We start from the raw sequence: 23,269 nt of genomic DNA on the forward strand, positions 1-23,269 counted from the left end.
TAAGGAAGAAAATAATATGATGATTTTAATAGTTAAAGAAATAATTATTAATTCATCAATGAAATAAAATATAAGGCCTTAAGAAGCTAGAAAGTTTTAGAAAATTCCTTCCTGGATAAAGAATATCTATCAGCACATAGATTAGATATCACACTATGTGATAAAATATCAAAACCAGTCCTATTAAATATAATATACAATTAAGACTGTTGTTACTGTATCACATCATACAGGAGGTTCTTGCCAAGGTTAATGAAACATGGAAAATACTAGAAAGGGCACAATTGTTATCACTTTGCAGACAATACAATTGTTTCCTAGGACAATCAACTCTAAAAAATTTTAAACTATTGAGATGATTCAACAACCTGGCTACATACAAAATAAAATTTAAAAGCAACAGCTTTTTAATATACCAAAGACAACCAGCCTAGTAAGAAACATACAAGATCTGCATTAAAATGAGGATTTTATAAGAAATTAAAAAGCTAATTCTAAACTTCTCCCTCTAATAGAGGGAGAAAATGTACAGTAATGTAAAAATATAGATTTATAAGAGAATCACAATTTATCCTATCAGATATCAAACATATTACATAGAAATAGCAATTAAAATGTGTACTTTAGATACAGGTAAAAATGTTAGGTCAAAGATCAATAAGTGTATGGAAACTAACTTCTATTTGTACAGGGTAATTTAGTTTTTGATAAATTTAGCTTTGTAATTGAGAGTGAATTGAGTGGATTATTCAATAAGTGACCTAAAGTAATTTGACAGCTACATGAATAGAGAACCTCATGTCATGCACAAATATTTACTACACATTTCTTAAATAAGTTTAAAATATTTTAAAATAACTTTCTAAAATATTCAAAGAAAATATGAGAATTTTCTCTTTCTTTTGCTGTGAGGAAGATATTTCAATTTAGAAGGAAATTGACAAGTGTATCCTTATAAGACAAAACAAACAAACCTTTATAAACATAGAAACAAACAAAAATCTTTAAAAAAATCATTAAAAATATAAAATTCAGTTGAAATGTTGGGATAAAACAATAAAGAATTAATAAACAAAATACTTAAAGAGCTCTTAAAAACAATTTTAAAAAGACAACTATATAGGAAAAATAGGCAAAGGATATAAAGGAAGATTAAGGAAAAAATTCTGAAAAACATCTAAATTATACTCAATCTCAGTAGCAATTAAAGAAATGAGAATTAAAAGCAATTAGTTATTTTTCACATAGGAGATTGTCTAAAAGATTAAGAAAATTATACTCCCAGTATAAGCAAAAATTCAGGGAAATGAGAGTTCTTCATATAGCAGGAAACTAAAAAGTGGTGAAATATGTTTAGAAAACTTTTTGGTTGAATTTTCTAACGTTTAAATGTTAATTCCTTTGATCAATTAATTCTGCTTTTAAAGATGTCTCCTAAACTAATATGTAAAAATAACCCCAAATAGTTTAGGTGGTTGGTACAAAATTATTTTTAATGAAAAAAATTGAATCAATTTAAACAGCCATCTATACGAGAGTAGTAAAATGCATTTTTATATGCATATGTCATAGAAATCTAAGTATCAGTAAGAAGGATATAGTAATCTGTATATATAATGTTATGAATATTTTTATGCATAGTGTTAGAAGAAAAAAGATCACAAAGCATTCTATTTTTTTAAAAAATATGGTCTACACAAGAATACACTTGACAAAATACTGAGTATGGTTGCCTCTTGGGTGAGGACAGGAATATTCAAGGGAAAAATCATTTTATATATTTTACATTGTTAGGAAAAAATGTATTCGCTGGTATTTGTGCTATAAAAATGAAACAGCAAAAAAGGTATATAACTTTGCCATTCATTTAAATCACTGCTTGTAAAGACAACATGAACTAATCCTACTTTTATTTCCTATTATTCTACAAACTTGAAAATACTTTTAAAAAGTAGAGCAAGATTTTTCCAGATACTAAGACAATGTAGAATCAATATTAACCACAAAAAATTAAGCAGCATTTAATCAATAAATTCAGTCTCTCTAGTGATCAGTGTGGATGGAAAAGTCATGTGCCACAACTATTGAAGCCCGTGTGTCTACAACCCATGCTCTGCAACAAGAGAAGCCACCACAATGAGAAGGCTGCGCACCACACCGAAGAGTAGCTCCCGCTTGCCTCAACTAGAGAAAGCCACGCACAGCAATGAAGAACCAAAGCAACCAAAAATAAATAAATAAATTTTTTTTTAAAAAAAGGATTATGAGAGAAAGGAGGCTTCGAGTTAGAGAAAAAAAATACTCCTAAGTAAAATCTTACATAAGAACATCAGTTGCGGTTTTATACGTTATTTCCTTTGAAACCAATGATATTTATAAGTAGTTAGAAGAACATGAATATTAAATTTATAAAATGTAGCTTGTTAACTTTGTAAACAACTCTGAATGTATGAATTCAGTGGTTGGTATCATGGGGTCTTGCATTTAAGCACATTATTTTGAACTACATTTAAGCAGGTTCTTTAGAAGCACTGTGTAAACTTCTAGCATATGGAAATTCTCTCCGACAAGACAGTCAAATGAAATGTCAAACTATCTATAGATGGTCTTAAGAAATCTAGAAAGGAGAAAGTGACAAAATAAGGCCAAATATACATGAACCAGATTTTAAAAATAGAGGAAAAGATGCAATAGAAAACTCTTGGTCAGTGGTTTTAAACTATGATTCACAGACTCCTCAAGGGGGTCTGTGAATAAAACCGTGCATATTAACCTAAAATAAACATGATCATCAAAATTTCTAGTAGGAAACTTTATACAACTAGATATGTGCAACTGTATGTTTCATCTTGCGGTTATTCATTTCCTAAGATATCTATCAAACTTAACATCATCAGGTAATTAAATCATGGAATTTGAACATTTGCAGATAGTAACAATCAATTGAACATTCACTGTGCCCCTTTGGGGGGATAAAAGTACCTTTCTCATTTGTTGTAGATCAAGTAATTAGATATGGTAATATATTAAATACAATAATTCCTTTGCTGAAATATCTTATTTAAATTGTTTGAATGATTATGGATCGCATTTCAATGATCTTATAAGAAAGTGATAGTGAGGGTCATGATTTGAGAATTCCATAAAAAACTAGTTGCCAGCCATGAATCTAGGTGAAAAGTATGAAATATAATCATACTTACAGGCAAAGAGAAGAGTAAAGCTACTTCTTATACCAAGTTTCTATTTGAGTGAAAGAAACCAAAGAACTTAGCATGATTATATTTGATTAATAATTCATAGTTATAAAGTGCTTTCACACATTTAATCTTGTTTGATCTGAACAAGGTTTTGAGGAAGGCAGGGCTTATTGGCCCAGAGTACCAACAAGGAAACTGGATCAGAAATGTCAAACAATCTGTCCAAAGTCATGGTACTAGGAAGTGGTGAAACCAGAATAGCACTCATACGTCCTGACACTTAATCTCTTGTCTCCCAGCTGTTTGTGTTGTGCAGACTTGATGAAGACAGGCACTGGGAACAGTGCAAGAGTAGTTATGATGAGTGAAAACTCACTTTTACTTCTCTCTTCTATCTGTTCATATATCAAATGTGAAGGTCTACTAAGGTGTAACAAGATGTTAAAACGAGACTCAGTTTTGGTGTTGTTGAACTGCCAAGAAAATAGGTACCAACTACTCTCTCACTGCCAAGCAAGGTGATAAATAACAATGTGATGACAAAACAAGTATCCAAAAAACAGTTTTATGTCTCCTAATAACCTGCTCTCATAAAGGATTTACATCAGGTGAAGTGAAAGAGGTCAGGAGGTTTGCTGGCTTGTTGGTTGGAGAAAATTGTGTTTAAGAGAGTTGATGGAGGCTATAACAGTTTCTCTGTAATCCTGAATATGTCAGAAAACACAAATAGTCCAGGGTGGAGAGGAGTGAATGATGACGAGAGAGAATGCAACCACACATTCATTCTCCCATTGCTGGGTTGATTTGGGGCGGGGGGGAAAGAAGTTATAAGTTTGAAGGAAGTTTAGTGTTTTGATTATTATCCTGGGGTGTGTGTCTGTGTGTGTGAAGTACGAAGTACTCAGAGGATTCGTTTTTAAATCCGAGAATGACTAGCAAAGTTTTAAAAACCTCTCACTACTTTTCTTTTTAAGACATGTATTTAATAGATTTTATTTTTTAGAGCAGTTTTACTTTCACAGCAAAACTGAGCAGAAAGTACAAAGTTCCCATTTACCCATTCTCCATATGTCGTATCTTTTAATCTGCCTTTTGTTCTCTTATTATTTTGTTTTATTTGGGGGGGGGGATGGTTTTCCCTCATGCTTTATAGTGGGTAAAAGGAAACCGTGGAGTGTATTTGAACAGGTAGATGTTTGTTGCAGGTGGTTGTGGGAAAATGAAGTTTCTTTCTGACAACATCTTATGAACTTTGAGCTCAAGGCAATGTTAATGAACATTTCACATTGTTCAAAGCAGAAATCTCAAATCTGCTTTCCCCCAGAAAAAAAGGATCATTTTCTCCTTTAGCCTCTTCCATCATTATTACTGATCCAGTTTCTCAGGCCATACCTGAAAAGGTATACAGAAGCACATACCTTTACTCCTTATTTTCAACACCTCACGTTAGCAGAAAGTCATGTGGTCATATATAATTGGAAACGTCACTTCTCACCACCTAAGTCACTGCCGCCCTATTCTGAGGCCTCTCATCACTGTCCAGCTACTGGAATAGGCTTCTCCCTGGAATCCCTCTTTCAACTCCTGTCCTGCTAGAGCCCTTTTCTGTAAATCAACCGAAGTTATCAGTTAAAGCACAAACCACATCACAGCACGACCTCAGTTAAAATTCTCGAACTGTTTTTTAATTTACTTCATTAATTCCAAATTTTTTTCCATTGCTTACAACTTCCTACATGATCTTTGTCCCTCTCTCTGACCTCGTTTCTAATCCTGCCCTTCACACCCACTATGTAGCCACAGTGGCCTCCTCCCTGTTCCTTTGGCAGACCAAACCCATTCCTTCCTCAGGGACTTTCCATTTGCTATTTTTCTCTGCCGGGTTTTGTTTTTCCAAGATATTCTAATTGTTGGCTGCTATTCACATCTCTGTGCAAATGTCATCTGCTTAAAGGGAGCTGCTTTGACCATCCTCTTCAATAGCTTTTCTTTATCCACTTAAAGTGTTCCCTTCACAGCACTTGCCATTGTCTCAAGACTTATTTTTTTAAAATGTATATGTTGAGAGCAACACCCAGCTCTACCCACCACCAGTCCCTCCCATCAGGAAACTTGCATAAGCCTCTTAGATAGCCTAATCCACCAGAGGGCAGACAGCAGAAGCAGGGAGAACTACAATCCTGCAAACTGTGAAACAAAAACCACATTCACAGAAAGACAGACAAGATGAAAAGGCAGAGGGCTATGTACCAGATGAAGGAACAAGATAAAACCCCAGAAAAACAACTAAATGAAGTGGAGATAGGCAGCCTTCCAGAAAAAGAATTCAGAATAATGATAGGGAAGATGATCCAGGACCTCAGAAAAAGAATGGCGGCAAAGATCAAGAAGATGCAGGAAATGTTTAACAAAGACCTGGAAAAATTAAAGAACAAACAAACAGAGATGAACAATACAATAACTGAAGTGAAAACTACACCAGAAGGAATCAATAGCAGAATAACTGAGGCAGAAGAATGGATAAGTGACCTGGAAGACAGAATGGTGGAATTCACTGCTGCAGTACAGAATAAAGAAAAAAGAATGAAAGGAAATGAAGACAGTCTAAGAGACCTCTGGGACAACATTAAATGCAACAACATTCGCATTATAGGGGTCCCAGAAGGAGAAGAGAGAGAAAGGACCCGAGAAAATATTTGAAGAGATGATAGTCTAAAACTTCCCTAACATGGAAAAGGAAAACTTCCCTAACATGGAAAAGGAAAACTTCCCTAACATGGAAAAGGATCCAAGTCCAGAAAGCACAGAGAGTCCCATACAGGATAAACCCAAGGGGGAACACATTGAGACACATAGTAATCAAACAGGCAAAAATTAAAGACAAAGAAAAATTATTGAAAGCAGCAAGGGAAAAACAACAAATAACATACAAGGGAACTCCCATAAGGTTGACAGCTCATGTCTCAGCAGAAACTCTACAAGCCAGAAGGGAGTGGCATGACATTTTTTTTTTTTTTTTTCTTTAGCAGTATGCAGGCCTTTCATCGTTGTGGCCTCTCCTGTTGCGGAGCACAGGCTCTGGACGCGCAGGCTCAGCGGCCATGGCTCACAGGCCTAGCCACTCCGCGGCATGTGGGATCTTCCCGGATTGGGGCATGAACCCATGTCCCCTGCATCGGCAGGCAGACTCTCAACCACTGCACCACCAGGGAAGCCTGGCATGACATATTTAAAGTGATGAAAGGGAAGAACCTACAACCAAGATTACTCTACCTGGCAAAGATCTCATTCAGATTCGACGGAGAAATCAAAAGCTTTACAGACAAGCAAAAGCTAAGAGAATTCAGCACCACCAAACCAGCTCTACAACAAATGCTAAAGGAACTTCTCTAAGTGGGAAACACAGGAGAAGAAAAGGACCTACAAAACAAACCCAAAATAATTAAGAAAATGGTAATAGGAACATACATATTGATAATTACCTTAAACATGAATGGATTAAATGCTCCAACCGAAAGACACAGGCTTGCTGAATGGAAACAAAAATAAGACACACATATATGCTGTCTACAAGAGACCCACTTCAGACCTAGGGACACATACAGACTGAAAGTGAGGGTTTGGAAAAAGATATTCCATGAAAATGGAAATCAAAAGAAAGCTGGAGTAGCAATACTCATATCAGACAAAATAGATTTTAAAATAAAGAATGTTACAAGAGACAAGGAAGGACACTGCATAATGATCAAGGGATCAATCCAAGAAAAAGACATAACAATTATAAATATATATGCACCCAATATACAAGCACCTCAATACATAAGGCAACTGCTAACAGCTATAAAAGAGGAAATCGACAGAAACACAATAATACTGGGGGACTTTAACACCTCACTTATACCAATGGACCGATCATCCAAACAGAAAATTAATAAGGAAACACAAGCTTTAAATGACACAAAAGACCAGATAGACTTAGTTGATATTTATAGGACATTCCATCCCAGAACAGCAGATTACACTTCCTTCTCAAGTGCACAAGGAACATTCTCCAGAACTGATCACATCTTGGGTCACAAAATAAGCCTCAGTAAATTTAAGAAAATTGAAATAATATCAACCATCTTTTCTGACCACAATGCTAGGAGATTAGAAATGAATTACAGGAAAAAAACGTAAAAAACACAAACACATGGAGGGTAAACAATACGTTACCAAATAACCAAGAAATCACTGAAGAAATCAAAGAGGAAATAAAAAAAATACCTAGAGACAAATGACAATGGAAACACAAAGATCCAAAACCTATGGGATGCAGCAAAATCAGTTATAAGAGGGAAGTTTATAGCAATACAATCCTACCTCAAGAAACAACAAACATCTTAAATAAACAATCTAATCTTACACCTAAAAGAAATGGAGAAAGAAGAAAAAACAAAACCCAAAGTTAGTAGAAGGAAAGAAATCATAAAGATCAGAGCAGAAATAAATGGAATAGTAAGAAAGAAAACAATAGCAAAGATCAATAAACCTAAAAGCTGGTTCTTTGAGAAGATAAACAAAATTGATAAACCATTAGCCAGACTCATCAAGAAAAAGAGGGAGAGGACTCAAATCATTAAAATTAGAAATGAAAAAGGAGAAGTTACAACAGACACTGCAGAAATACAAAGCATCCTAAGAGACTACTACAAGGAACTCTATGCCAATAAAATGGACAACCTGGAAGAAATGGACAAATTCTTAGAAAGGTATAACCTTCCAAGATGGAAACAGGAAGAAATAGAAAATATGAACAGACCAAACACAAGTAATGAAATTTTAACTGTGATTAAAAATCTTCCAACAAACCAAAGTCCAGGACCAGATGGCTTCACAGGTGAATTCTATCAAACATTTAGAGAATAGCTAACACCCATGCTTCTCAAACTCTTCCAAAAAACTGCAGAGGAAGGAACACTCCCAAAACCATTCTATGAGGCCACCATCACCCTGACACCAAAACCAGACAAAGATACTACAAAAAAGACAATTACAGAGCAATATCACTGATGAATATAGATGCAAAAATCCTCAAGAAAATACTAGCAAACAGAATCCAACAACACATTAAAAGAATCATACACCACGATCAAGTGGAATTTATCTCAGGGATGCAAGGATTCTTCAATATATGCAAATGAATCAAGGTGATACACCACATTAACAAACTGAAGAAGAAAAATGATATAATCATCTCAATAGATGCAGAAAAAGCTTTTGACAAAATCCAACACCCATTTATGATAAAAACTCTCCAGAAAGCGGGCATAGAGGGAACCTACATCAACATAATAAAGGCCATACACAACAAACCCACAGCAAACATCATTCTCAATGGTGAAAAACTGAAAGCATTTCCTCTAAGATCAGGAACGAGACAAGAATGTCCACTCTCACCACTATTATTCAACATGGTTTTGGAGTCCTAGCCATGGCAATCACAGAAGAAAAAGAAATAAAAGGAATACAAATTGGAAAAGAAGAAGTAAAACAGTCACTGTTTGCAGATGACATGATACTATACATAGAGAATCCTAAAGATGCCACGAGAAAACTACTAGAGCTAATCAATGAATTTGGTAAAGTAGCAGGACACAAAATTAATGCACAGAAATCTCTGGCATTCCTATACACTAATGATGAAAAATCTGAGAGAGAAATTAAGGAAACACTCCCATTTACCACTGCAACAAAAAGAATAACATACCTAGGAATAAACCTACCTAAGGAGACAAAAGACCTGTATGCAGAAAACTATAAGACACTGATGAAAGAAATTAAAGATGATACGAACAGATGGAGAGACATACAATGATCTTGCATTGAAAGAATCAATATTGTGAAAATGACTATACTACCCAAAGCAATCTACAGATTCAATGCAATCCCTATCAAATTACCAATGGCATTTTTTAGAGAACTAGAACAAAAAATCTAAAAATTTTTATGGAGACACAAGAGACCCCAAATAGCCAAAGCAGTTTTGAAGGAAAAAAACGGAGCTGGAGGAATCAGGCTCCCAGACTTCAGACTATACTACAAAGCTACAGTAATCAAGACAATATGGTACTGGCACAAAACAGAAATAGAGATCAAAGGAACAGGATAGAAAGCCCAGAGATAAACCCACACACCTATGGTCAACTAATCTATGACAAAGGAGGCAAAGATATACAATGGAGAAAAGACAGTCTCTTCAATAAGTGGTGCTGGGAGAACTGGACAGCTACATGTAAAAGAATGAAATTAGAACACTCCCTAACACCATACACAAAAAGAAACTCAAAATGGATTAGAGACCTAAATGTAAGGCCAGACACTATAAAATTCTTAGATGAAAACATAGGAAGAACACTCTTTGACATAAATCTGAGCAAGATATTTTTTGATCCACCTCCTCGAGTAATGGCCATAAAAAAGAAAATAAACAATGGGACCTAATCAAACTTAAAAGTTTTTGCACAACAAAGGAAACTACAAACAAGACAATAAGACAACCCTCAGAATGGGAGAAAATATTTGCAAACGAATCAACAGACAAAGGATTAATCTCCAAAATATAAACAGCTCATGCAGCTCAATATTAAAAAGATAAACAACCCAATCCAAAATTGGGCAAAACACCTAGACATTTCTCCAAAGAAGACATACAGATGGCCAAGAAGCACATGAAAAGCTGCTCAACATCACTAATTATTAGAGAAATGCAAATCAAAACTACAATGAGGTATCACCTCATACCCGTTAGAATGGGCATTATCAGAAAATCTACAAACAACAAATGCTGGAGAGAGTGTGGAGAAAAGGGAACCCTCTTGCACTGTTGGTGGGAATGTAAACTGATACAGCCACTATGGAGAACAGTATGGAGCTTCTTTAAAAAACTAAAAATAGAATTACTATATGACCCAGCAATCCCACTACTGGGCATATACCCAGAGAAAACCATAATTCAAAAAGACACATGCACCCCAGTGTTCACTGCAGCACTGTTTACAATAGCCAAGACATGGAAGCAACCTAAATGCCCATTGACAGATGAATGGATAAAGAAGATGTGGTACATATATACAATGGAATATTAGCCATAAAAAGGAATGAAATTGGGTCATTTGTAGAGATGTGGATGGATCTAGAGACCGTCATACAGAGTGAAGTAAGTCAGAAAGGGAAAAAATATATCGTATATTAATGCATATATGAGGAACCTAGAAAAATGGTGCAGATGAACCGGTTTGCAGGGCAGAAATTGAGACACAGATGCAGAGAACAAACGTATGGACACCAAGTGGGGATGTGGCGGGGGGAGGGGTGGTGGTGTGATGAATAGGGCGATTGGGATTGACATATATACACCAATATGTATAAAATGGATAACTAATAAGAACATGCTGTATTTAAAAAAATGTATATGTTTGCATATAATGTCACTTCCACACTAGAATGCAAGTTCTGTGAAGGCAGGAACTTTTTAACTGATGGGTCTTCAGTGTCCAGAACAAAGCCTGGCTTAGAGTTTAAGAGTCAAAAACCAGGTTTTTGTTTTTAAAAGAATGACTAATGATAAGTAGTGATTTTTGAAGTCATATTGAGTCAAATTAGAATTTTAACATATCCAAGGAAATCTTAACAAGACATTGGATTATAACTACACAAAGTAACTAATTTTCCTAGAGTTGGTGCTTCATTTTCTACAAAAATTACAACTAAGTTATTTTGGTTAATTAATGACAGAGGAAGTATTCATTAACCTTCCATTTGGCTATAAAATGTTACAAAGTTCTCAATAAATTTATTTTTTGTCTAAGGCAACAGAGGGACTCATTGGTAATTATAATTCTACATTTCTAAAATGTCATTTAGATTTGCAAAACATCTGAAATTAGACCTTCATATTCCATTGTGCTAAACAATGATATTGAGATAAACAAAGGCCTACTGTTTCTCTAAAACCTATGTCCTTGAGAACCAAAAAAAGGTTGGCAACCTTGTCATAAAGATGCCATAGAACACTTTGACAATTAAGCTACTCAGTGCTGAGAATACAGTGAAAGCTGACTGATTCAGCAGGATATACCACTCTTCCTGGAAAGAACAGGTATGACCACAGTAAGAATTGCTGCAAATCTGCTGAAGAGGACATATTTTTGGTCTTGAATGACTCCATCATCTATTGGCTCAGAGTGAGGAGATAGATAAGAAATTCAATAGTCTAGATAAAGGATAATTGTTTAGTTACATTTGGAAAACCTATACTCCTGCCAGGAAGTGAGTTACTACTTTTAGTTTTTTGTTTTTAATTTAGTTTTGGCTGCGTTGGGTCATCGTTGCTGTGTGCGGGCTTTCTCCAGTTGCGGTGAGCGGGGGTTACTCTTCATTGTGGTGCGCAGGCTTCTCGTTGCAGTGGCTTCTCTTGTTGCAGAGCACAGGCTCTAGGCACGTGGGCTTCAGTAATTGTGTCATGCGGGCTCAGTAGTTGTGGCTCATGGGCTCTACAGTGCAGGAGAGGTAGTTGTGGCAAATGGGCTTAGTTGCTCCACAGCATGTGGGATCTTCCTGGACCAGGGTTCGAACCTGTGTGCCCTGCACTGGCAGGCAGATTCTTAACCACTGCACCACCTGGGAAGCCCACTAAATTTATTTTATGTTTTTTTGAATATTTATTTACTTTTTAAACATCTTTATTGGAGTATAATTGCTTTACAATCGTGTGTTAATTTCTGTTATATAACAAAGTGAATCAGCTATACATATACACATATCCCCATATCTCCTCCCTCTTGCGTCTCCCTCCCACCCTCCTATCCCACCCCTCTAGGTGGTCACAAAGCAACAAGCTGATCTCCCAGTGCTATGCAGCTGCTTCCCACTAGCTATCTATTTTACATATGGTAGCGTATATATGTCCATGTCACTCTCTCACCTCATCCCAGTCCACCCCACCCCTTCCCAGTGTCCTCAGTCCACTCTCTATGTCTGCGTCTTTATTCCTGTCTTGCCCCTAGGTTCATCAGAACCTTTTTTTTTAAATTCCATATATATGTGTTAGCATATGGTGTTTGTTTTTCTCTTTCTGACTTACTTCACTCTGTATGACAGACTCTAGGTCCATCCACCTGACTACAAATAACTCAATTTTGTTTCTTTTTATGGCTGAGTAATATTCCATTGTATATATGTGCCACATCTTCTTTATCCATTCATCTGTTGATGGACACTTAGGTTGCTTCCATGTCCTCCCTATTGTAAATACTGTTGCAATGAACATTGTGATATATGACTCTTTTTGAATTGTGGTTTTCTCCGGGCATATGCCCAGTAGTGGGATTGCTGGGTCATATGGTAGTTCTACTTTTAGTTTGTTTGTTTTTTTAAATTTACTTTTGGCTGTGTTGGGTCTTTGTTTCTGTGTAAGGGCTTTCTCTAGTTGCGGCGAGCGGGGGCCACTCTTCATCGCGGTGCATGGGCCTCTCACTGTCGCGACCTCTCTTGTTGTGGAGCACAGGCTCCAGATGCGCAGGCTCAGTAGTTGTGGCTCACAGGCTTAGCCGCTCCGAGGCATGTGGGATCTTCCCAGACCAGGGCTCGAACCCGTGTCCCATCTCTTGTGGAGTCCTGCTTACTGCAGTACCACAGGGAACGCCATGCTGCACTGAAGGTACTTTTAGTATTTTAAGGAACCTCCATACTGCTCTCCATAGTGGCTGTATCAATTTACATTCCCACCAACAGTGCAAGAAGGTTCCCTTTTCTCCCTACACTCTTCAGCATTTATTGTTTGTAGATTTTTTTCATGATGGCCATTATGATCAGTGTGAGGTGATACCTCATTGTAGTTTTGATTTGCATTTCTCTAATGATTAGTGACGTTGAGCATTCTTTCATGTGTTTGTTGGCAATCTGTATGTCTTCTTTGGAGAAATGTCTATTTTGGTCTTCTGCCCATTTTTGGATTGGGTTGTTTGTTTTTTTTGATATTGAGCTTCATGAGCTGCTTGTAAATTTTAGAGATTAATCCTTTGTCAGTCCTTAAAGAATGGCCATGAGAAAATGTACAAGGCTGGAGTTGAACTTAATATCCCCGAACACAATATTAGTCTTGAGGCATAAATTAACAAAGAAGAAAAAGGTTTTTGTAGGATGTGGGGATGGCATAATTAGACACCTCATTGTGTCAAATGTGTGATGTCAGGGAATTAAAAGCCTCCAAGCTGCTGGAGTGTAAACTTCTAAGCAGAGTTTAGTGGAAGATGAGGTCTTGACTGGCAATCTCAGGTCAGTTCAAAAAGGCCATTACACTGTAGTTGTGATTAATGGGAGAATCAGAAAAGCCTCAACTTTGGAAATCTTGTACTCATCCACTTATAATACCATACCTAGCCAACTGTTGTCATAGACATAGTTGCACAGAAGAAGAGATTCTTAAGTTAGAGCAAAGACAGCAGAAAGAACACATAGTCATGGTTGGTAAAATAGGAGTCAACAGGGAGGGACCAAGAATCAAAGGCATAACTTCCTACTACTATTCTTTTGGTTACTAGCAAGTTGAGTTCCCCACCAAAGAAGTCCACAGTCAGCTCAAGTTTTATGAGACAGTATTTCCAGAAAACTCAATATTGGCAAATACGGACAATGCTATATTCTTTAAGCAGATGATAAAGCTCATTGAGGGCAGAGGTTGTGGATACTTTGATCACCACTGTATGACCAAAAACTATAATACCTAGCATATTATAGGTGCTCAGGAATTAGTTGTTGAATGAATGAGTGAATTAAAGACTTTCTAAAGTAAATTAGTTTGAAGTTGAAGGTCATGTAAGAGAAGAGAGAGTGTGCTCTACGGTAAGAAACAAACCATGAGTAAATTTCTGGAGGTGAGAGACAAAAACTATTGACCAAACTATGAGAGCAGTATAGTTTTAGGGACCTTGAGTATTTTAGGAGAGGGTAATATATTTAAAATAGCCTGTGTGTATGGAAGGAAGAAGACAGGTACAGTAGGGAATAGAGAAGGCTTGGGGCTGCTGTGTTAATGTGGAGGGCTCCTGGAGATAACAAGTATGGAGATGGACTAATCCTCATAAATATATGACTTTCTCCACAACACTCAGAAGTCTAGCTATGGGTTAGAGAGTTATTATCACAAATGGTTTAAACTTGTTCTAATAGTGTTTACATTATAAAATTCTAAAAAGTGATTTTCAGAAGCACTTAAATTTGAAATATAATTTTACTATCATGTGTTTCAGGTTGATCAAATTATAAAATAACTCAGTAGAAGAAGTAAAATACTTCTTTACATGTGATTTATTTAAAATAAATTTTAGGGGTAAGAAGTTTATTACTAAAGAGCTTAGCGGTTTTGTTGTACTTTTATTTTACTTATTTTTCAACTATGACTTTATTCCTTGGAATTAAAAATCTGTTTCCTTGAAAAAATTGGAAGTAGTTTTGTGTATCATAGATATACTAAATGTATCCTTGGTTATAATTACTTGGGTGCAACATTTTTGATCTTAAATACATTTATTTTATGTATTATAAAAACAGGCATAATAATAGGAAGATGTATATGAGGGTTTTATGTATTTTTTATGCAATTGTATTTGTACTTTGATAGTTTTTTTAAAAAGTTTTGTGGCTTACTCATCTCATAAGATTTAATAGTGAATTAATCATCTGTACACCACGAGAAGATGGCTTGATCAATATTAGAAATATAGTCTCTACAAGGAGAATGGTTTGATAAGTACACTTTCAATAAACCTCTTTTATGAACTGAGTCATATTTCTTAAAATGTTAAACCAATAAGCATTAGATTTGGTTTGGAATAAGAGTGACCTCAGAAGTACATCTGACCAGCCTAACCCAAAGCATGCCCATCTATACATCCATATCTATGCAATAAGCCCATCTAATACATTATTAACACAGGCTGAAAATAATAATGGACCAAGAATTAATTTTTTATGTGCAATATGAATCTTTGATCTTGTACCTCCCAAGAAGCAAATGAATGTATCCAAGCCAGAGAAGAGTTTGGAGGCAAAACTAATGATTAAAAAAAAATCTAATTTCAAATAATTTACAGGTTGAAGTCAAATTATCAAAATGGTTCAGAACAATGACTTTTAAAAATTTATAACAAATGGGACAATAAGCACAAAAGAATCATCCCATGAACACTTGTTTACTTCTTGAGTGGTTCACTACATTCAATGCTTTATTCAATCTTCTATCTTTACAGTGTCTATTTCTCAATGTTTTTCACAGAAGTAATAAAGACATTGGAAGGAAGCTCAGATATTTTCAACTAGGTAGTTGTTTGCTATTTTAAAATGAGTATTTTGCAAACACATGTCTCTCTTTTTTAGCAAAAGGAGCATGTGTGGCATACCCCAAATCACCACTGTGGAAGCATTCTTGAAACACAGTCAGATATTGCTTTCCATAATGAACTGAGAACTATCTCCATTTTCTAACAAGAACAATACACACATACACTTACATATACATGGAAAATAAAATCCCCATACACATATATACATGCTACTCTTGTAATCTTAGGCAAGCTACCATTTAACCTTTTAGAGCCTCAGTCTTCTCATTTGTAAAATATGGAGACTAATTATTACCATCTAATTTTTTAAATACATGCCATGTACTTTGCTCCATTTTCAATAAAAATTAGCTATTCTTTTTCAGTTTCACTACTGATTTTCCTGTTATAGTTGTCCTGTCATGGTAGGTTTTCTCTGACAATTCAGGAGATGAATTATGATATAACCAGACAGTGAGCTTTATGTTATCTAAAATATGACACCTATTCTTTGTTCTAATAAATGTTTCTGTGACTATTAATGAGAATATTTTACACACTTATTTTTGTGTGTTCATATATGTATTTATTTTTAAGTTGATTTTTTCTTTCCATTGGCTTATTTTTTCAGTAGTAAATTTATATGATTTACAATGCATATCTGTATGTTAATGATATTGAAATGTTGTCTGCTTCTTAAATATAATTTCCCATTCTCTTTGTTTTTATATATAATCAAAAAATTTTGTGTGGAAGCATGGGTATATTTTATGTGACCAGAACTGATTCTGTTTTCTGACAGCTTTGTCTACCATTACTGTCATACTTGGAAAGAAACTCTCCAATACAACCAAGATACTTAAAGTCTTCTATATTTTCTTCTAGTGAGTTTATTACTTCTTTTTAAATATTTAAGCCTTTATCCTCCTAAAAGTTTTTTAGTATATTTATAATATAAGTATGATAAATCATATTTTGGTGGTATAAATATGATTTTAACTTTGTTTTTAAGATTGTCAATCATTGTTATAATACCATATTAAAATTATATTTCTCATGAATTTGAAAGAGCACATTTTCTTCTAATAAGATCTTTTAATTGCATCTGATTTGTACTTTTAAAATTTATTCTTTTGCTGTACCCATGACTATGCCAGGTATATATTATTTTCATTCTGATAGGTGTTAGAATATGTCCTTTCCTAATTCTGTTTTTTGAAATGTATTTGATGCTCTGTGCCCGTTTTTAAATAAATCTTAAAGTTACTCTACTACATTTCAGTAAAACAATTTGATGATTTTAACTAACATTGCAATATATTCATAGATTTACTTGAGATAAATTAATATCTTTATAAGGTTGTAGCTTCTCAGAGGAGACAATTGATCACACTTCTCTATAAACATATTTTATAAATAGGATACTGGTTCTTCATCATTAACTAAATTTTGGAATACTTTTCTTTAAAGAAGGATACATTTTTGGCTGATGAATAGTAAGATGTTCATTATAATGCTTAATACTGGATTTAATAAATTTTCTTCCCAAATAGAAACCTGTTATAAAGCAAAAGGTTATATTATTTTTTGAGGAATATAACTGTTTCTGTACCTTTACTAAAACTAAAGTTAAATTAATAAATTAATCATAGAATTTTAAAAAGTTATTGTTAAGGAAAGAGTGAATCAATTCAGAGACACTGTTTAAAATGTCTCTCATGAATTTTTTCCAATATTAAAAATTTAAATCTTTATTCTAGGAAAAAGTATGCTAAGAGACATAGATATGTGCTATGTAAGATGTATTCTCCAGACTACTTTCTGACCATTTATTCAAGAAGTATTCTGGGTCTAGCTTTTTTAGTCTGATTGATATAAGTGATCTCACTTGTCAATGATACTTGTATTAACAAAAACGTCCCACCATTTGCCATGAGACTGTTTAAGTGAAAAGTCATAATACAAATAATTTACCAATGACTTTACCATAGAACATTTAAACACAGTCTTTTATTCATTGATTCCCAACTTACTATACAGATACATAAAAATGGGTGTGGCTTGTTCTGTTTATAAGGCTTGCAACTTCCGAACTATGCATACTTTTTCTGATTATGAGGATGACTGATGAATTTGTGTTTCCAAAAGAAATGAATTATTACATCCATGAAACTATCTGCTTTTCATTGACTGTTTTGAAATGCTTGGTCATTAAAATTTCCAGCCACAGTTTTGCTTTCTCACAGAAGTTAATTCTTAAAATTAAAAAAAAAAAGATATTCAATAATAAAGTTTGGGGATTCATATATCATTCTTCTGTAAAATGCTTTTTAAACACCTTGTCCTTGGAGATGAATTCACAAGTAGATATAACCAACTTAATCTGAAGTGTTTTAACCAATTCCAAGTTTCCTGCTTTATTGCTGTTTTAAAGGTTTTATGAAGCCGTTTGGTTGCTATAGATTTTAAATTCACAAACCACGAAGTTCCACTATAGTGAACATGTATTATCACTTCATAAAACTCATTCCGCTCCATCCTTCCAGTAGAGATATGACAAGGCTGTTTATCAGTAGGTAATAAGACAGATAATTTAACTGTACAAGCTCTAATTGGTCTAATTCACTAACTGACCTCTCACCACTTGATTCACTAGTACAATTGAGCTCTGATAAAGCCTTTAATTGTAAATTGCACACAGCTGTGAGCTGCTTCTCACGCTGGCACAAAAACACTATCATCGACTGTTTCATCTTGGCGACCTGCTAATTTGGAGCATATGTAACTGTTTTTAATGCTGAAGGCTTGACATACCACAAACAGCAGATGTTGCAGCTGCCCCTGAGACGCTTTATTTAATTCAATTACGTCTTTTGGAGATATGTAAAAAAGCCAGGCAAGATGAGAGAGGGCAGGAGAATGTTAAAAATGGAGCCCCTGGTTGAGGCCCAGGTGGCTCGATAGGCAAATGATTGGGTGAATGTCTAAATGATCTTTTTAATTGAGTAGACTGACGGCTAATCAGGGTCATGAAGTGTTATCACACTGATGAGCTGAGTGGAGCCCTGGGCTGCTCTGCAATTAATGCCGCTTTTGTGAAAGAAGAAAAAAGAAAGATAATGTATACCATCTGGCAATTGTTTATGATCAAAGCAGCAGTTTGCTGCAAATTCAAGTTAAATGCTATTCATAACATTATTTTTGCTGCTGCTGAGGGCAAGGACATGAAGCCCAGGCCTTTGTCTGACTTCTCATTCTCCTTCTCAACCAAAACATTCATTTTCTTCCATGTGTGTTATTATTAATTACTTGGCTGCTTTCTAACGTATGGCCTGAATGATTCCTTGTTTGATATGCCAATAAAAAGCCCAGCATATACTCCTTGGAATCTACTTCAACTTTCATGCCAATGTATCCGATTACAATAAAACAAAGCAACGGTTAAAGTCACAGCCAAAACCCAGAGAAAACAAGTCAGTTTTTCTTTTTGTCCTAAAAAGCTTGTCTCCTTGGCACTTCTGGGATTAAAAAGAAGGGGGGCGGAGTTCTTAACAACAGTGGCAAAATGTCTGAGTGAAGTGATTTTTTTTTTTTCCTGGCCCAAGGAGATCAGCATTTCCAAACTTTAAAGCAGAGATTATTCCAAATATCCCCAATATTTTCTCTTTATTTATCACTTAACGATTTGTGAGAAGACCATCAAAATTAATATAAGGGTATAAACTGAAAATAAAACATTGATTCACTTGCTAGCCTGAAGGCTGTTTACAGGTTTCTCAGACACAGTCACACAAAAAATAGGTGTGCTTTTCATCTCGAGTCATTGGCAAGACCAAAATAACAAATAAGCAAAAAGGGAGATTTCTAGTGAAAGCTTTGAAAAGCTCAACTATAATTTAGGAAAGGAAGAAAAGTACCATTTCTTTCAAGTGCATAAAGACAAGAGTTTTGTGTCACTCTCACTTTAAGTTATTGAAGCACACAGGGGCATACATATGCAGGAGTATAAAGCCAGAAAGTAAAAGACAGCTTAAAATCAAGGAATTAACTTTAAACCGGTAAAGTGAACTTAGAATGCAAAGACATAAATATGGTTTATGCAGCCAGATTCCATCATTTTGAACTTTTTACTCTCTTTAGATGCAGCTGAGATGAATGCTGGCCTTAACTCTATCTAGTGCCTGATCCAGAACCTACTTTTAGAAAGACGAAGGCATCACCTAGTACAATGTATCAGGCGTTTCTGGAAGCTTACTACATCCCGGGCCCTGTGCTAGGCACTGGGAATACAATGATCATAAAGGCATAGAAACTCCCCTTAATGACTTTAAAGTCTGGTGAAGGAGACAGATAACACAAGTGGAATTTACCATCAAGTGTTAGAGGCAAGTGCTGTAATTTACAGGTGGGAAACCCAACCCAGACACTGGGAGAGGTGCAGGTTGTTGCTGTTATAAAAAAACATAACATGTGATATGGCAGAAAGGTCCTCCTGGGACAAGCCCTAGTGAGGTTTAGTAAATATTTTTCTGAATAAACATGTGAATACATTTATATAAGTGTAACAAGAATGTGAGATCTGAGAAGTATTTCTACCCACAGTCCGCATCTGAAGGTGCAGAGACATATTCCCCAGAATGATGACAAAGAAGCGTATTAGTGAACATAATTACTCTACAAGTAGAATTATTACACATATGCAGGGAGTTAGTTGTCTCTTCTGTATCAATGTTGCCACCTCAAGTAGATCATGACCTTAGTGAAAGCAAGGATGATACTTCCATTTCTTCTATTTCTTCTAAAAGGATTTCCAAAATATTAACTTTGCAGACCTGTGATGAATATCTGCACAATGCCAGAGAACCTAGTTGATGGGGGAGCAGAACACTGTTTGGCTAAGTAAAGGTTTTTCTTCAAAGGAAGGGTTTTTATTTGATAATGCTCATGGAGAGGGAAAGGAAAAGGTACCAAGAAAAACTCACATAATTGTGCCAAAGTTAATTGAGACAAATCAGATCTACCATTGTAATAGAATATTTTTAGAAGATTGTCTATCCAGCTGAAATTAAACAATAACAACAGAACACATGTACACCCATACATGCATACTTACACTAAAAAATCAGAAAGTCACTTTGGTTTGAAGGAAGCATTCAAGCAACCATTTTGTATGTAAAGACGAATGAAAGCTAAATACAGTTTCCTTCCTGGAAAAGCATGCTGGACAGGCCCTGACTATTAACAGCAGAGTCCGTTCGTAGATCTCAGACACTACTTATACAACAGGATGGAAAAGAAAAAGTACTAGAATAAAGGATGTTGAGATCAGAAGTCAACTTCCAGTGTCTGGATTTACAAAAGGCTAGTTTATTTAGAATTTTCTGAGAAAATATAATTCTAATAAAAATGAACGGATCCTTATTATTTGCCAGGGATTGTGCTAAATGCTTTTTACATATACTATCGGATTTAATCTTTACAATAGCCTGTCAGATGAATGTTATTATTTCTCTACTTCTGATTCAGAAACTGGGACACAGGAAGGTCCTATAACTCAGCCAAATTTATATTTAGTAAGGAAAGGAAGGAGGATTTAAACCAACTTTTGACTCCCAAAACCCAGGTTCTTCAATGATATTCTTTAACCTCTCACTTTGGGAAAAGTTTAGGGACATGAGAATTATTCTTGAGATAAAACTGTTTTTGTTCACTTTATACTGGTCTAAATGAGTATTTTGTAAATTATTTTAATTGTGTATTTGGTAATATTCTTTAATTATAACTTTTGGTAATACTTATAGGCTAACCGTAAAATGCTTATTTACTACAGAAAAGACACTTTCTCAGGCACTAAAACTTCCAATACAAGGAAACTCAAAGATCGTCTGATCAAAGAATCTAACCCCACCAAGGGTTTAGAAAAGTAAGGTTTTTTTTCTTTTTTAAATCTTCTGTTGAGCTAATGAAATAATCGCCAAATAATTTTTAGTCTACATTTTTTCATACCATCACATAGTTATTGAATATCTGTTATGTAGTAGGTATGGAGAAACCAGGTAAATAAATAAAGCATCTTTGCCTATTCTCAAGGAGCTTCTAGGAGACAGGCGCCTGAAGTAGTAACAATGATTACAAAGTTAACCAATTTTTCCTGCTTAAACTCATTTGAAAATCTGTGGGAGATAGGTTTCTCACATGAGCAGAGCTTGCTTTTCCAGCAAAGTTCCTGAGCATTGCTAGAGGAAATGCCAGAGCTCTGCTCAAAGCGAGCAGCTAGCAGTGAAGGGCACATACAGAAAGAGGGGGGAAGCTGGTAAGAGTCCCAGAACAGCATCTAAAAGCAAATAAGAGGCACGCTTGAGGAAGCCTCTATGGGAAAAGTACATGAAAGCAGATTTCATACATCTCAGAGTCAGTCAACCAGGTGATAGAAAGAAGGAGGAAAGGAAAGATAGAATTTACACAACATTTTAATGTTATAGTTCACTGCAGACCATTGACAGGGGAGCGCAATACTGAATGTTTCAATGGTATGTCACAATAACAATGGAGACTCTATGAGAAAATCATCTCAGTTGGGACCTAGTGACAGAAGACTCTTCTCATCCTTATACTACCTTTTTGGCATGACTAATCCTAACCAACAGTACTGACAGTCAATAGGCACATTATGTTCAAACACAACAGGGTTTCCTTCTCTCTCTTTTCTTGTTAACCTTTACACAAATTTGAGGTGATTCTTAAAGACTTACATTTGGGCTCACAATAAATCTTGTAGGAATCAAGCAAGACTCAACTCTGGTGGAATTGTATTAATAGCCCAGGAAGCAGGTGATTATTTTTAGGCTGTGAGATAGACAGAGCCCCTTGACACTGGGAAAGAAGATGAAAAAGAGGCCACACTCCTGTGGATTGAAGTTCAATGGGAAGGTGGGTTTGGGGTTGATCTTTGAAGGCTGGTAGCACAGTGGGGAAGACTAAAGGGTTTTTGAGATACTCTTGCGTAAGTTCACACTGGCTCTGATACACCCATGCTGAGTAACCTTGGACTAGTCATCAGACCTCCCTTGCCTCAATTTCCTGGTCAACAAAGTAAAAAAATAAAATACCACCCTTATAAAGTTGTTTCAAGGATTAAAGATGTTGAGGCATTAAGACTCTTAGTTAGCACAGCACCTGGCAAATGTTAAAACTTTCAAAATTAGGCTTATTTTTATCCTTGTAAGGAATAACGAAAAAAGAGGTTAGTGGAGGTGGCAAAAACTATATGTGCAGAACTGTTAGTGCAGAATGAGAATATGATCTATAAAATGCAGAGAGTCCACAAAAACTAGTAGAGGGACTATACTGAGATAGATAAGAAAAGTAAGCATATTGAGACTATATCCTAGAGTAATTTTAAAGTCCTAAAGCTATCATAAAAGTAAGTACTAGGGACTCATTGTCAGTTCTTGAGTGGAAGAGCAACATGGAGAGAAATAGAGCTCATTTATTCATACCACATGTACTGAGTGATTATTATGGATGAAGTATTTGGAGCTCAGTAGAAGCTAGATGAGCAGATAGGAAAATTAAGAGTTTGGAGAGCTACAGGAACATTTGGCTATGTGAGAATCGATCTGAAACCTTTAAAAAATCTCCCAAGTGTGTTTCTTCCAAAGAACAAGGTATCCAAGAAATTGCCCTAGGTGTTCACAAATCCAGGGT

The sequence above is a fragment of the Tursiops truncatus genome, chromosome 9, assembly GCF_011762595.2.
Source record: "Tursiops truncatus isolate mTurTru1 chromosome 9, mTurTru1.mat.Y, whole genome shotgun sequence".
Lineage (NCBI taxonomy): Eukaryota > Metazoa > Chordata > Mammalia > Artiodactyla > Delphinidae > Tursiops > Tursiops truncatus.